The sequence below is a fragment of the Galeopterus variegatus genome, unplaced genomic scaffold (genome assembly GCF_000696425.1).
Source record: "Galeopterus variegatus unplaced genomic scaffold, G_variegatus-3.0.2 Scaffold12803, whole genome shotgun sequence".
In the NCBI taxonomy this organism is placed as follows: domain Eukaryota; kingdom Metazoa; phylum Chordata; class Mammalia; order Dermoptera; family Cynocephalidae; genus Galeopterus; species Galeopterus variegatus.
Genome location: NW_007738914.1, coordinates 5,292 through 18,636, shown reverse-complemented (window position 1 = coordinate 18,636; position 13,345 = coordinate 5,292). Strand labels below are relative to the sequence as shown.

The window sequence follows — 13,345 nt, the reverse complement described above, 5'->3', positions numbered from 1 at the left end:
AATAGTTGCCAGAATAGAAAAAAATAGGTAAGTACCCTTTGACAGATGCGTTGCAAATAAGTTCTACTGTTCTGCAGCTTACCAAAACTCTTAGTCATAAATTCTGATAAACAAAAGTTCTTAGCTTTAATGAAATCCAATTTATCAATCTTTTCCTTTATGGTTAGTGCTTTGTATGACCTTTTTAAAAAGCCCTTCATGAAATTCATGAAGTTATTATCCTATGCTTTCTTCTAGAAGCTTTATTGTTTTACCTTTCACATTCAGATCTGATACATATTGAATTACTATTTGTGCATGGTGGGGATTCCAGGTTCATTTTTTATGTGAATATCCAATTGCTCCAGCACCATTTATTGAAAAGACCATCTTTTCCACCACTGAATTATGATGACATTTTTGTTATAAATCAAGGGACCGTATGTGTGCGGTTCTGTTTCTGGGCTCTCTATTCTCTATACCGTTAACCTATCATTTGCAACAGTACTTCACTGTCTTAATTATTGTAGTTTTATAATAAGTCTTGAAATTTTGTAATATAAGTCCTCCAACTTTGTTCTTCTTCAAGATTATCTTGACAATTCATTGGGCTGAACACCTAAAATTTGTGAGTGTACGTATGTATGTTGAACTCAGATAGATAAACAAAGAAAAGGACTTGCTAGAGGTTGAGGTAGATGATATTGAGTCTCTTTCAAGTAATCAGAAATCTAGCAACACAGGAGCCTGCCTGGCAGTAACCTAGTGCTTATAACAGGGTATGCAGGCTCCAATGTGCCACAGTCCCCATCATTCCCTATGGCTCCCTACCACTGAAGCTGATGAGCCAGTGCCACTTCTCATCTTATTCATGACTCACTTCACCCATTTATATTACTGCCTGGACCCTGGAGGTATTTGAATTAATGGACTAATTTAGCAGAGCCTGTTGATGTAGCTTTGACCAAGTGAAGGGGGTCCCTGGTAGTGGTGAGGAGGAAGATAAATTGCCCTGGATATTTGAGGGAAATGGAGAGAAGCCCAAGGGGCTCCTCTAGAGCAGGGATTCTCAACCTCACCACTATCGACATTTTAGGCCAGATTACTTTTTGTTGTGGGGGACTGTCCTTTGCAATGTAGAATGTTTAGCAGCATCCCTAGCCTCTACCCACTAAATGCCAGTAGCAACCCCCCTCCAGTTGTGATAACCCAAACTATCCCCAGACATTGCCATATGTTTCGGGGGGTGGGGTGCGAGGTGGAATTGCACCCAGCTGAGAACTTCTCTTCTTCTGCCGTAGACCTATAACAGAAACAGGAAGAGTAGAAGAGATCTGTTGCAGAGGTAAAGGCACTGGGTTAGAAATGCTAGCAGGACCCCCAAAGTTCCCACCTCCCCACCTTCCTTCAGCCAGCAGAAGCAGAATAGATCTATAAAAAGGGAAAGGAGGAACACTTTGAGAAAGAGTAGACTGTGCAGCATGTAGCTGTAAAGAGGACAACTGCATCACAAACTCCAAGGGGCATCTTTCACACAGAATATGTGAACAATGTCCCCTGGAGTTGTGCAATATGGTTACCCTTGATACAAATTATTTAAAAGCTCTCATCTCCCTAAATGCTCCATAAATTCTGCCCCCTTTCCTTTCCACCTGATCCTCCATACACTTACACACAAATGCCTCATGTAAATGTTTTAGAAGAAAACAGACAGTTAATCTATCAAACTAATTCCTAAGAAGCATATCAGAGCCAGAAGTGACTAGAATAAAAACATCAATCCCCCCACCATTACCTGTCTCTCAGAATCTCCAGGAAGATTAGGATTCAGGCTCCCACCACACATGGGTTGAGGTTCGAACCAATTTCATTTAAATTTCAAAGGACCTGCATCACAATTCTCTGTATCTGTATTTAATTTGCTTTGCTTTGCTTTGCTTTATTCAACATTCCCCAAGCATTATCTTTCTTTCCCTTGGCTTTCCTTCAGCCTTGTAGTTTTGATTAAGTCTAACACCAGGGTGGAGGCAGGCACCCTGCTCCGGAGTACAGTAACAAGGACGGGAGTGGTCTACCCCAGGTACAAGAATACGGGATGTATTCTCTGTAGGAAATTTAAAAACAATAAAACTTACTAAAAGTTACTTGGCTTTTATTATCACCATATACCAGTACTTTTAAACAATGTCAATGATTAAGTACTCTTCCCCTCAAGAAATATTTTGTTGGTCTTTATTCTAAATTATTATTATTTTGTTTGTTTGTTTGTTTTTGTCTTTTTTCGTGTCTGGCAACGGATCGCAACCCTCAGTGTCGCGCCCGTACCGGACCGGGACCAGCAACGGGATCGCAACCCTCGGTGTTGCGCCCGCACCTCGCTCAGCCAGTGAGCAGGAACCAGTCTGTATGTGGGATCCGAACCCTCGGCGGGAGCACCGCCGCACCCCCAAGCGGCGCACTGTAGCAGTGCGCCACCGGGCCGGCCCATCTTTGTTCTAAATTATTGTGGGTACTGTGGAGTTTTAATACATATATATACACACACACACATAAAATATTTATGTCTTCTGATGATGATGATGCTAAACGATTCTCACAGGTAAATCTTGAAAATTTTACAGTTTCTGTGCCAATTCTATCTTTCTGCCAAATCTGCTAAGAGGATTTCAGGGCAAATAAAGAAAGGTATATCTGGATTACAATCTAATACTTAAAGATAAAAGAATCCTTTTCATTCTACGTATGATACAAAAATACAGTGAGGGAAACACCACTCAGATGCCTGAAAACACTATTGTTCACACTTCCAGAACACCTCATATTCAAAAAACAGTATGGCAGGGCTCTTTGAAGTTGGAGTTTGCCACAGAGAGGCTCCACTTGCAGCATTTTCTCCTGCAAGCTTGGGGATTTTTCAGAATCGTTAAATAAACTCACTGAGTTTCCTTTCTTTTGGCCTATTCCTCCCTTTTGGAATGGGAATGTATACCCAATGTCTACTCCACTATTGTATCTTGGCAGTAGATAAATTTGGTTTTGTTTTTCAGGTTCACAGCTGGAAGGACTTTTGCTTTTCATCTCACATGAGACTTTGGACTTTGGAATTTTAAGTTGGTGCTGGAGCAAGCTAAGACTTTTGGGACTGCTGGAATAGAATGATTGTATTTGTATGTGAGAATGACATGAGTTTTGTGGGGCCAGGGGCAGAATGATGTAGTTTGGAAGTGTTGTCCCCTCCAAAACTCATGTGGAAATTTAATCTCCAATGTGGCAGTGTTGGAGACTGATTGAGTCATGGGGGTGGATCCCTCATGAATGGATTAATGCTCTCCCCGGGGGAGGGGGGATTAATGAGTGAGTTCTCGCTCCATTAGTTCCCCGCGAGAGCTTGTTGCTTAAAAAGACCCTGGCACCTTCTCTCTCTCTCTTGCTTCCTCTTGCCATGTGATCTGCTTGTACCCGCTAGCTCCCTGCCACTTTCCACCATGAGTAGAAGCAGCCTGAGGCCCATGCCAGATGCAGCTGTCCCAGAATCATAAGCCAAATAAACCTCTTTCCTTTATAAATTACCCAGTCTCAGGTATTTCTGTTACAGCAACAAAAAACAGACTAATACAGCAATCTAGTTCAAAAAGAATTGGATATTTCAGCTTCATTCTTCATTTCCAAACTCTTCACCTCTGCACTATAATAGCCTTCTTGATGAAAAGAGAGCCCTGGACCTTTCGGTCATCTCAGTGCCTCTGATATCGCCCCCAAAAAGAAAGAATTGAGGGTAGAAAAAGTCTCATGTCATCCACTAGGACTCCTGCCGACCAGGATTGAGTCCCTTGTGGTCTGGGCTTTGGTCCTCTGCTCAAACCCATGCCATAAGATGTATAACAAATCAAATTAACAGGTTTGGTCCACTTTAGAAACACTAGTTTGCAATTTTCCAATGAAATACTTCCTTCCTAGGGAGTAGAAAAAAATTGGGAGAACACAAACATTCCTTGAATACTAGTGAAAGTAGGCAACTTCATGCATTTGTTCTTAAATCTTTTAAAGTGCCGTAATCTCAGAGTGGTTAATGCCTTCTCATGCAAGGCCTTCTCATCAGGCCTTGTGCCCAACCTTGGCCACTTCCTCCCTTCCACATTCCATATCTATCCATTCCATATATAGGAAAATCTCTTTGCAGTTCCCAGAATACACCCATGCTCTCACACTAGACCTTGCCTTAGCGCATGCAGATCCCTCTGCTGGGAACACCCTCTTCTTCCTAGTTAATGCCGATTCCTCTTTTAAGACTCTTCCATGAAGCCTTCCTGGATCCCCACAGGCTGGTTAGATGCCCCCCTTGTGTATTCTCAGAGCAACCTGGCCTTGTGCCTTCTGGCAGATACTGTGCTCACCAAAACTTTTTCCTCCTGAGCTCACAGCTAGACTACATTTCCCAGTCTCTCTGTGGTTAACTACTGTCATTGGACTGAGTTCCAGGAAATGAAATATGCATGGAAGTAATGTGTGTCACTTCTGAAAAACATTATGGTATCTTCCCCATAGTCTCTCTTTTCTGCTCCCACTGGCTAAAAGGAAAAAACTCCCTAACCCGAGAGGATGATGGAGCCCCACATGGAAAGAGTCTGGGTCCCTGAACAACATGAGGAAAATGACACAACTATGAACACACTGGACAGTAAGGTGAGATTCCCTGAACTCTCAGGGTTCTTTGTTATAGCAGCTAGCCCAGCCTAATACATCATAGCACCCATCCTACTCCACACAATTCATTTGTAGGTCTCTGCCCCACTGGGCTGTGAGCTCCTTCAGTGAAGGGGTTTTGCCTTCTTGGGCTCCACTCCTGCTCCTAACACAGTGCTCAGTTACACAGTAGGGGCACAGAAAATATCCACGGAAGGAAGTTCAGGGGAAGGAACAAACTCATGGATGGACTCTGTAGCACAGCAGAAAATCTGCCCTGGGATCATATTTAGTCTTTGCTCTGAATTACCTGAGATGCTAGATGGGTCAATTCTGCCTCTCTCCACCATAGTTTCTTTGACTGTAAAATGAGGTTGTCTAGTGAGTAGTTCAACTGTAGCATATGTCAGCATTACCTGGAGAACTTAACACAGATTGCTGGATGCCAGTCTTAAGAGTTCCTGATTCCCTGGGGGCAGCGGGTGAAAAAACTTGCATTTCTAATAAGTTTGCCAATGATGCTGATATTGCTGGTCTGGGGGCCATGCCTTGAGAACCACTTGCCTAGAGGATCTCAGATTTCTTTTATCTCTAAAGTGAATGACCCAGTGCTCTTCACGAATGTTTGAGGAAAGTCAGGGACTGGTGGGTCCCCAGTGTCCAAGCTTACAAGCCAAAGGATGGATGATTTTTCCAGAGTTAGTTTTTCATTTAGCCCACCATTTGCATTCACAATACAGGATAAAACCCCCACCCAATAGGAGACTGGTGCCTCCTAAAATTATTCAAATTTTAAAGGTAAGAAGCTGCAACTGGGGTGGCAGATTACTTGGGTGGGATTTTGAGCCAACTCTTCCTGATCTTTCCCCATCACCTCCACTCCAGTTAAGGACATCATGATGGGAAGATTTTTTACAAAAAGATCAGTGAGAAGATAAAGCAAATAACCTGGCCCTGCATGAAGCCAAGTTTTCAATTCAGTGGATCTTTAATATGCACTGTGAGTTACCATGATATCCCATGATTGCCTCATGTTTACTGTGTGCAGATATTTAAGAACCCGTCTCACATCACCAGGAGGTAAAAATAACCAAATGTCAGACTTTGATTTAATTGGAAAGACCCCCCAACTTCTTTTCACATCACCTGCATTAAACACACATTAGATCAAATGCAAACCACAATATATTGACACCAAGATTCCATAAAAGCCACACTTAGTTATCATACATTTATTTTTAGCATAGCACCCCAGTTTCACATCATGTACATTTTTCAAAGTTGGAGATCCTTAACCTACTATGTTCTCCACAGACTTTCCAACAAGTGTGAAAGAGAGGCAGTAAGGTTAGCTTGAGTATACAAGTCATAATCCAAATATAGAACACTCTCAGGGATTTATTTATGTTTAAGGACAATATACATAATGTTCCCAATGCTTAGCAAATGAATGAAAGTCTGGCTGAGTAAAATATTAACACAACTTGTTAGCACTTTATCATGAAAAGACAGAAGGCATAAAATATATACTTTGCTGTTACACTTTTTTACTGTTCAATGTACCTGTAGTGAAAAAATATACATTTTACTTTCAAGGTTAAAATAGGCTATCAGCTCATTATCTCTTTTGGCCATTAGCTATGAAGACAGAATGGCTCTCCTTACCTCTGGCCCGCTTGAATATCTTATTTGTGCTGAAGCCAAAAAGAATGGCAGTGCTAAGGAAAAGGGTGTACCCAGTTTCCAAGACGGGTACAGTTGAAGCTCTCACACAAGTTGCCTTAAAACAAAACAAGAACAACACAACTCAGTTGATCTGATCTCCATATAATGGGGTTATAGCATCAACTGTTCCATCCCAGGCAGAGCACCCTGAAGGACCCTTAGGATCTAGACCTGTTGTCCAACAGAGTAGTTTTGGGACGGAACTGGTATCTGAAGGTTTCCTTATTATAGTCCCCAAATTCCAATTCAAGCCCTCTTATAGTCTGCTCTTCTTTGGTCTTTAAAGTCATAAACCCACTTTGTCCAACCTCCCATAGCCATGAAATTAGCTTCCAGCAATACAGAAGAATTCACGAAACATGAAAAATAAGCATTCCCCAACTGCTGACAGCAGAGCAAGGCTTCTGTAACTAGAACAAGTCACATCAGTTGAAACCCTGCAATGCCTCTTAGAAGTTCCTTTGTTGTCACATGTGTTAATAAATGTAGAGAATAACTACACAAGCCTAACGGCAACTGTGTACCAGGAATGTCCTGCTCACACTAACAGACTGGTTGATTCAGGGCATGCCTTTAAGGCAGCCTCCAAATGCCTGTTTTAGGGGAGGGCAGCAGCTCTTAGAATCTGCTTGCATTGCTTTTAAAGTTTGGCCCTCCATGTCTGCTGCTCTTAGGAGTTTCACATTACCAAATGCATTTCTCCTGACAAACGAGCAAAACTGAGTGGTTCACAGAGTAATACGTTTAAATTACCATCAATGACTGAGCTGTCAGTGTTGGTGGGCAGTCTCCCTTAGCTTGTGCTGAAGGAGGAGCAAGATATGCCTGCTGAGGACTCCAAAAACCCAAATCCCCACTTCTTACTAGGAACTTGAACCACACTGAGTCATGATGCAAAAAAAACCATAACAAAATACCCATAACTCAAGTATAAACTCAACCAGTCCTTTGAAATCAGAGTTTTACTTGAAACAGAGTAAACCAGTTGGAAAGAGAAACCAAAGTTACTAGTGTTCTATTTAACTAGTGGGGATAAAAGGCCTCTCAACTGCTCTTTCATTTTGTTCACATTCATAACGTTCAAACCATAACCTGATGAGTCCTACTTGTCAATAACATGAGAAGATCTGGTTGCTATGATATGTGAAAAGTTTTAATATATTTTTATAATCACATTCCCTTGGTGATATCTAGTCAGAAGGTGCGATTCTAGTTTGTGTTGAACAAATGTTTTTAGCTCTAAGGTGTTATACTGTAATTGAGATCTTTCCAACTACTGTTTAGAAGACATTTGCACATGCCTATCTTAATTACAAGAAACACATCAATTACAGATATTACCTTATTGATCTTCTATGTCAATTATTACCATGGCTGTGAGATCATTTAGGAAACAGACAAGTATCACTTAGACTATAGAATCAAATCACATCGTAAGAGAAGACTGCTTTAGAATAGTTCAGACAGTGGTAGGAAATCAAAGGAAAGTTCATGTTTTTGATTACTCACCCTAAAATATGCTGAAATTGAACTTTTGCAACCCAAGTAACCAAAGACACATTGAAAAAAAACTATAACTTACTACATATTGAGTTCATTTCAATCACAGTAGTCTGTTTTAAAAACAAACTCCCATAAGGAATACAGGAATGAAATCCAGTCAAAGCAACAGCTGTCAAAAGTTCTGCCAAGAAACTCAGAGTAACTTACGGCATCATGAAAGGTGAGGTGTTCAGAAGAGCAAATAGTTCAATCATATTCTTTTCCTTCAGATTTTATTTTTCACTTCAATCCAAGAGAAATGTCTAGATCTAAAACTACTTCAGACATATTTTCACATTTAAAGATTAATTAAGACAGTAAAATTCAATAGGGTAAACAGGAAAAAAAAAACCTTCTACTCCATTTATAGTACTGATAGAAGGTAGAGGATCTAACTCGCAATCCATAAAATCAGGCTGATATCCCACCTCTGCCACTAGCTACCTCTTTCTATGGATTCTTGGGCCAGTAATTGCTGTTTCTTAGGGCCTTGGACTCCCTACATGCAAACTACAGGAGAGGATTACCAGTTCTGCCCAGCTCTGACATCCTATTCTCCAGTAAGGTAAGATGAACACAGCTTCTGGCTAAGCCGCCTCTTCTCCTAATAAGGCCCAAGCACTTGTCTAATATTTGTAAAGCAGTGAGATCCTTCCAACTAAGGCAAATATCTGCCTTGATTGCAACATACATATCCATTCTATATATCTACCTTTTGGTTTTGTTTCATGTCTGCTGAATAGGTAGGTAGCAAAAGCAATAAGCCACAGACAAGAGATGTGGAGGGACCCATTAAGCCCACTCTCAGCTCCTGCTGTGCTTTCATTTGTAGGATTGTATGATCCCGATGGGGAAAGACCACTTACCAACAAGGTAATTAAACCCCCATGGATGAGGGCAACATTGACTTGATGTCTACAGAAGCGCGTCTAATTTTGGAGGAGTTTTATAGAAGAGGTATAATGGTGATTTCAATAACCCAGCTTTTCTATAAATCACATTAAAAGCTCACAGAAACATTATAAAAAGGTGTTATAATCCAAAATTAAAAGTGCTCATCCTAAGAAAATAGAGTAATGGAGGATAAGCAATAGTTAGGTAATAATAATAATAATATATGTGTATATGTATATATACACACATACACAAATATTTGTTTTTTTAAAAATCCACTTCTAAGCAACTAATAAACTCTGGTCACAATTAAGACTAATCAAGAAGGTTAGGTATAGATACTATTGGTGTGTGCTTTAATGCAATGCCTATCTTAAACTATTGGTGAGACTATGAAACTCTGGGGGCTTTGATTGTCCAATGCAAGTGTTTTCCTTTAACAAAAACCAAGCCAACTAAACAAAACCCCAACCTCTTAATTTGGCTCGCTGGGCATTGACTTCACGGAAGAAAAATGTATGTCAATATTTTTTAAATGCATAGTACAGACTAACATTCCTTAGTTTATATGTCTGGTTAATGGATATGAAGTGCTATCCCGAGTGAGTACATATGTACTGGAGGATTATGAGATAAAGTGCATATGCTAGTCTTTCCTGGATTGAATGTACCAAAAGCCAAACATGCTGTGAAACGTCTGTTGTAAGTACACTGTTGATAAAACTTGTTGCAGCCCCTAGATCTCAGAACATGAGAAGATTACCTAAAAATTTGCACTGACCTATTCATAATCTTAGGAAGGGTTTAAACTCACTCCCAACCCTTCCCCACAAGAACAAAAAAAGGCAGACAAAGGAGAAAAAAAAGGAAATAGAGAAATAGTTCAAGTTTTGTGATTTTCAAAATCAAATCAATTCAAAATCCTTAAATATGCATGGAATAGATTCGACAATTTGTTTCTCTTTGAAAAAAACATCATCTGTTTGAGCCTTTCTATTCTGCTAAGCTATTGATAAAGCTTGCAATGGAATAAGGAAGCATTAAATAAATGCCTACTTTTTCTAACAGCTCTTAGCTCTACTGAAATCAAAGGCTTAATCCCACATATTGTAAACATATCCGAACCCCTTCAAAAGGACCTCAGGCACACCCCACCCCATTATTCTAAGAATGGGTAAATTAGCAAAATGCACAAGAGATAGCATTTCTTGCCATTGGTCTCTCAAAGCAATGTTAAAGTTGGCACGCCCTGTGAGGGTCAGTGACTCTATGACCCTGTGGGGTCAGTCAATTCCTACTTTCACCTTGGGTTCTCAGGAGGAGCAGCAGCTACATAGATTTCTGTAGAATACTGGCTTCTGCAATTTGAACTTATTGTTTTCCATCTCCCATACTGGAGCTAGTTGGGCTCCTCTGAACCTAACATAAACCTATCACTTCCCAGGAGTACACTTCAGAGAGAATGAAACAGTCTAAATCCAGTGTGAGGACTTCTTATTTTCATTATTTCTTCATACCCAAAACTTTTGCAATCCAGGTTAAAATAAAGAGGAAAATAACTATGAAAGATGTTGGACTGTTGGTAACAACCACTTCCCCTTCTTTCACAGTTTGGATACCTGTGTTCAAACAACAAATGTTTATCAATCCAAATAGCCTCATCAGCCTTTCCGTATTTTATGGTGGATTCCAAACTCATGCATTTACAGACATGTTATCTCATGCAGGACAAAAGTAGAGATCTGGCAACTATTTATTTAATTTGATCAGGAGAGGCAGTTAGAGCAGATTGTTCTTACCCAAAAACTTACATGAAAGGACTGAGTTATCTGGGTTGATGGCCTACTTTGGCCAAGTTAAATAGCTCATTGCCAAAACCTCCACTTCACAGAGGTGTAAAGACCCAATAAGTCTTTGACATTCAATAGAAAACAATAGTCATGTATTATTTATAGCTAGGTATAATATCAAAATGGCACTAGAGAAGCAATTTTTGGCATATAGTGGTAGAGGGCACAGCGCCAGTCTAAATCTGATGCTTTTGTTTTATTTTAGCTTTTGTTTTTATTATCATCATGCCAAAGACTATGCAGTTGGAATCCCAATTATTCAGGAAACCAACCTACTATATGTGATATACATACAAAAATAAAACAAGCATCCTGAAGGTACTTGGTTATAAGGTTTTATACAAATCATAAATTCTTCAAATAAATAATGCTCTAAATTATTTTTATTTGCTAGAAGATTGATTTTTGGTACAGAACAGCATCTAACACCTTGAGGAAGTACTTAAGAATGGGAGATAAATTCCACTGATAGTTACGCTTTCAAGTGTGATAATCAACTGAAGTATTTTTTCCACCAGAGTAAAATGTACAAGTGAAGGGTAAGAGAAAAGGTCATATGGATTATACTCTGCTGCTCACAGATTTTGACACAGTCGGACATCTACAATAAGCAGTTGGGCTCAAACATTCTAAAGAAAGATCTTGGCAGACAAGGTCACCCACTGTCACTTGACCTTGAGGGTCACAATACAGTGACTGGACGAAGTTGTTCCAATTGGTTTTCCAATGCAATCCGTTCTTGATGAACCTCCTGAGTTGTACAAAACAGAGAGAAGAAAAACAAAAAAGCAAAGGGGTCATTTTCTGGGTTCATCTCTGCTTCATCAGATATTAAAAGGAAACTTATAACTGGATCCACAAACACTTAAGTGCCATATAACTCAAGAACAGGTGAACTAGAAGGCATCAGATTTAAAGCCGGAGACAGTAGAGATCTAAGTTGTTGCCCAAAACACTAAAAGAAACTGGCCCTAGCCCTGAGCCAAATTCCTGAAACCTTCATGGAAATTCCATACCCTGACCCCCTTGCTGCAGACATCCCTAGGTAGAACATTCTTTTTTTCTTGCTGCCCATCACAAGGATATGCTGCAGCGCTCTGTACATAAGTTCTCCTAATATTTAGTACTTCTTTCTTTGGAATCCCAAAGGTTTCAGGCACCCCCTTGTGGGAATTCCCCTGCTGCTGCTTTTAGGACAGCTCCAGCCGATGGTCTGGCAGATGAATCAGGTTGTTTCCAGGTTTTGGCTATCACCAATAAAACCACTATGAACATTCATGTACAGATTTTTGGGTGAACATAAGTTTTCATTCCACTAAGATAGATACCCAGGATTGAGACTGCTGGGTCACACAGTAAGTGTATGGTATAACTTCACAAGAAACTACTAAATGATTTTCCAGGATGGTGGTACCATTTTGCACTCCCACCACCAACCAATGCATGACAGTTCCAGTTGACACTACTTGGTGGTGTCACTAGTTTTTTGTTTTAGCAACTCTAATACGTGTGTAGTCATATGTAATCGTGACTTAAATTTGCATTTTCCTAATTGCTAATGATGTTGAATATCTTTTCATGTTTTTATTTGCCGTCCTTATATCCTTTTTGATGAAGTCTGTTCAAGTCCTTTGCCCATTTTTAAATTGAGATGCTTGAGTTCTAAGAGTTCCTTACATAATCAGGATACAATTCATTTGTCAAATACATACTTTGCAAATATTTTCTCCCAGTCTGTATCTTGTCTCTCAATTCTCTTGACAGTTTTTGGCAGAGCAAAAGTTTTAAATTTTGATAAATTCCAATTTACTGAGTTTTTTCTATTACAGATTGTACTTCTTGTGTCATATCTTACCCCAGGTCATGAAGGTTTTTTCCTATGTTTTCTTCTAAAAGTTTTATAGCTCTATGTTTTACATTTGTATCTATGACCCATTTCAAGTTTACCTTTGTACAAGATGTGAGGCTTAGATCAATTCTTTTTTTTTTTTTTTTTTTACATACAGATGACCAATTGTTACAAAACAATCTCTTAAAAGACTATCCTTTCTCATTGAATGATTTTGCACCTTTGTCAAAGATCAAATGACTGTACTCATGTGGTCTACTTCAGGACTCTCTATCCTGTTCCATTGATCTATGCATCGGTCCCTTCACTAATACCATACTCTTTATTACTGAAGCTTGATAGTAAAGTGATTTTTCCAACTTTCTTCTTTTTCAAATTTGTTTTAGCAATTCCAGTTCCTTGGCCCTCACATATAAATTTCTAGATCAGTTTGTCTATATCCACAAATACCCTGCTGGGATTTTGATTGGTATTGCAATGAATCTTTGGGGAAAAAATGACATCTCTCTCTATTATGTTGAATCTTCCAAATTCACAAACAAGGTATGTCTCTCTGTTTATTTAGGTCTTGGATTCCTTTTACAGCATTTTGTAGTTTTCAGCATATAAATCCTGTGTGTGTTTTGATAGATTTATACCTAAGTATTTCACTTGGGGGAAGGGGCAAGCTATTATGAAATAATATACTTTTTTTTTTTTTTGTCTTTTGTCTTTTTTCCGTGTCCGGCAACGGATCGCAACCCTCAGTGTTGCCCCCGTACCAGACTGGGGACCGGCAACGGGATCGCAACCCTCGGTGTTGCTCCCGCGCCTCGCTCAGCCA

At 39.7% G+C, this 13,345-nt stretch overlaps 1 long non-coding RNA gene across 1 annotated transcript in view; it reads right to left on the bottom strand.

Annotated features, from left to right (window-relative positions):
• Positions 1–10,992: 10,992 nt before the first annotated feature.
• LOC103581325 overlaps positions 10,993–13,345 on the bottom strand; it is a 6,480-nt gene continuing 4,127 nt past the window's right edge. The window contains exon 2 of the long non-coding RNA XR_549651.1: positions 10,993–11,424. This is a non-coding gene — a long non-coding RNA (uncharacterized LOC103581325). The remainder of the gene's footprint in view (positions 11,425–13,345) is intronic.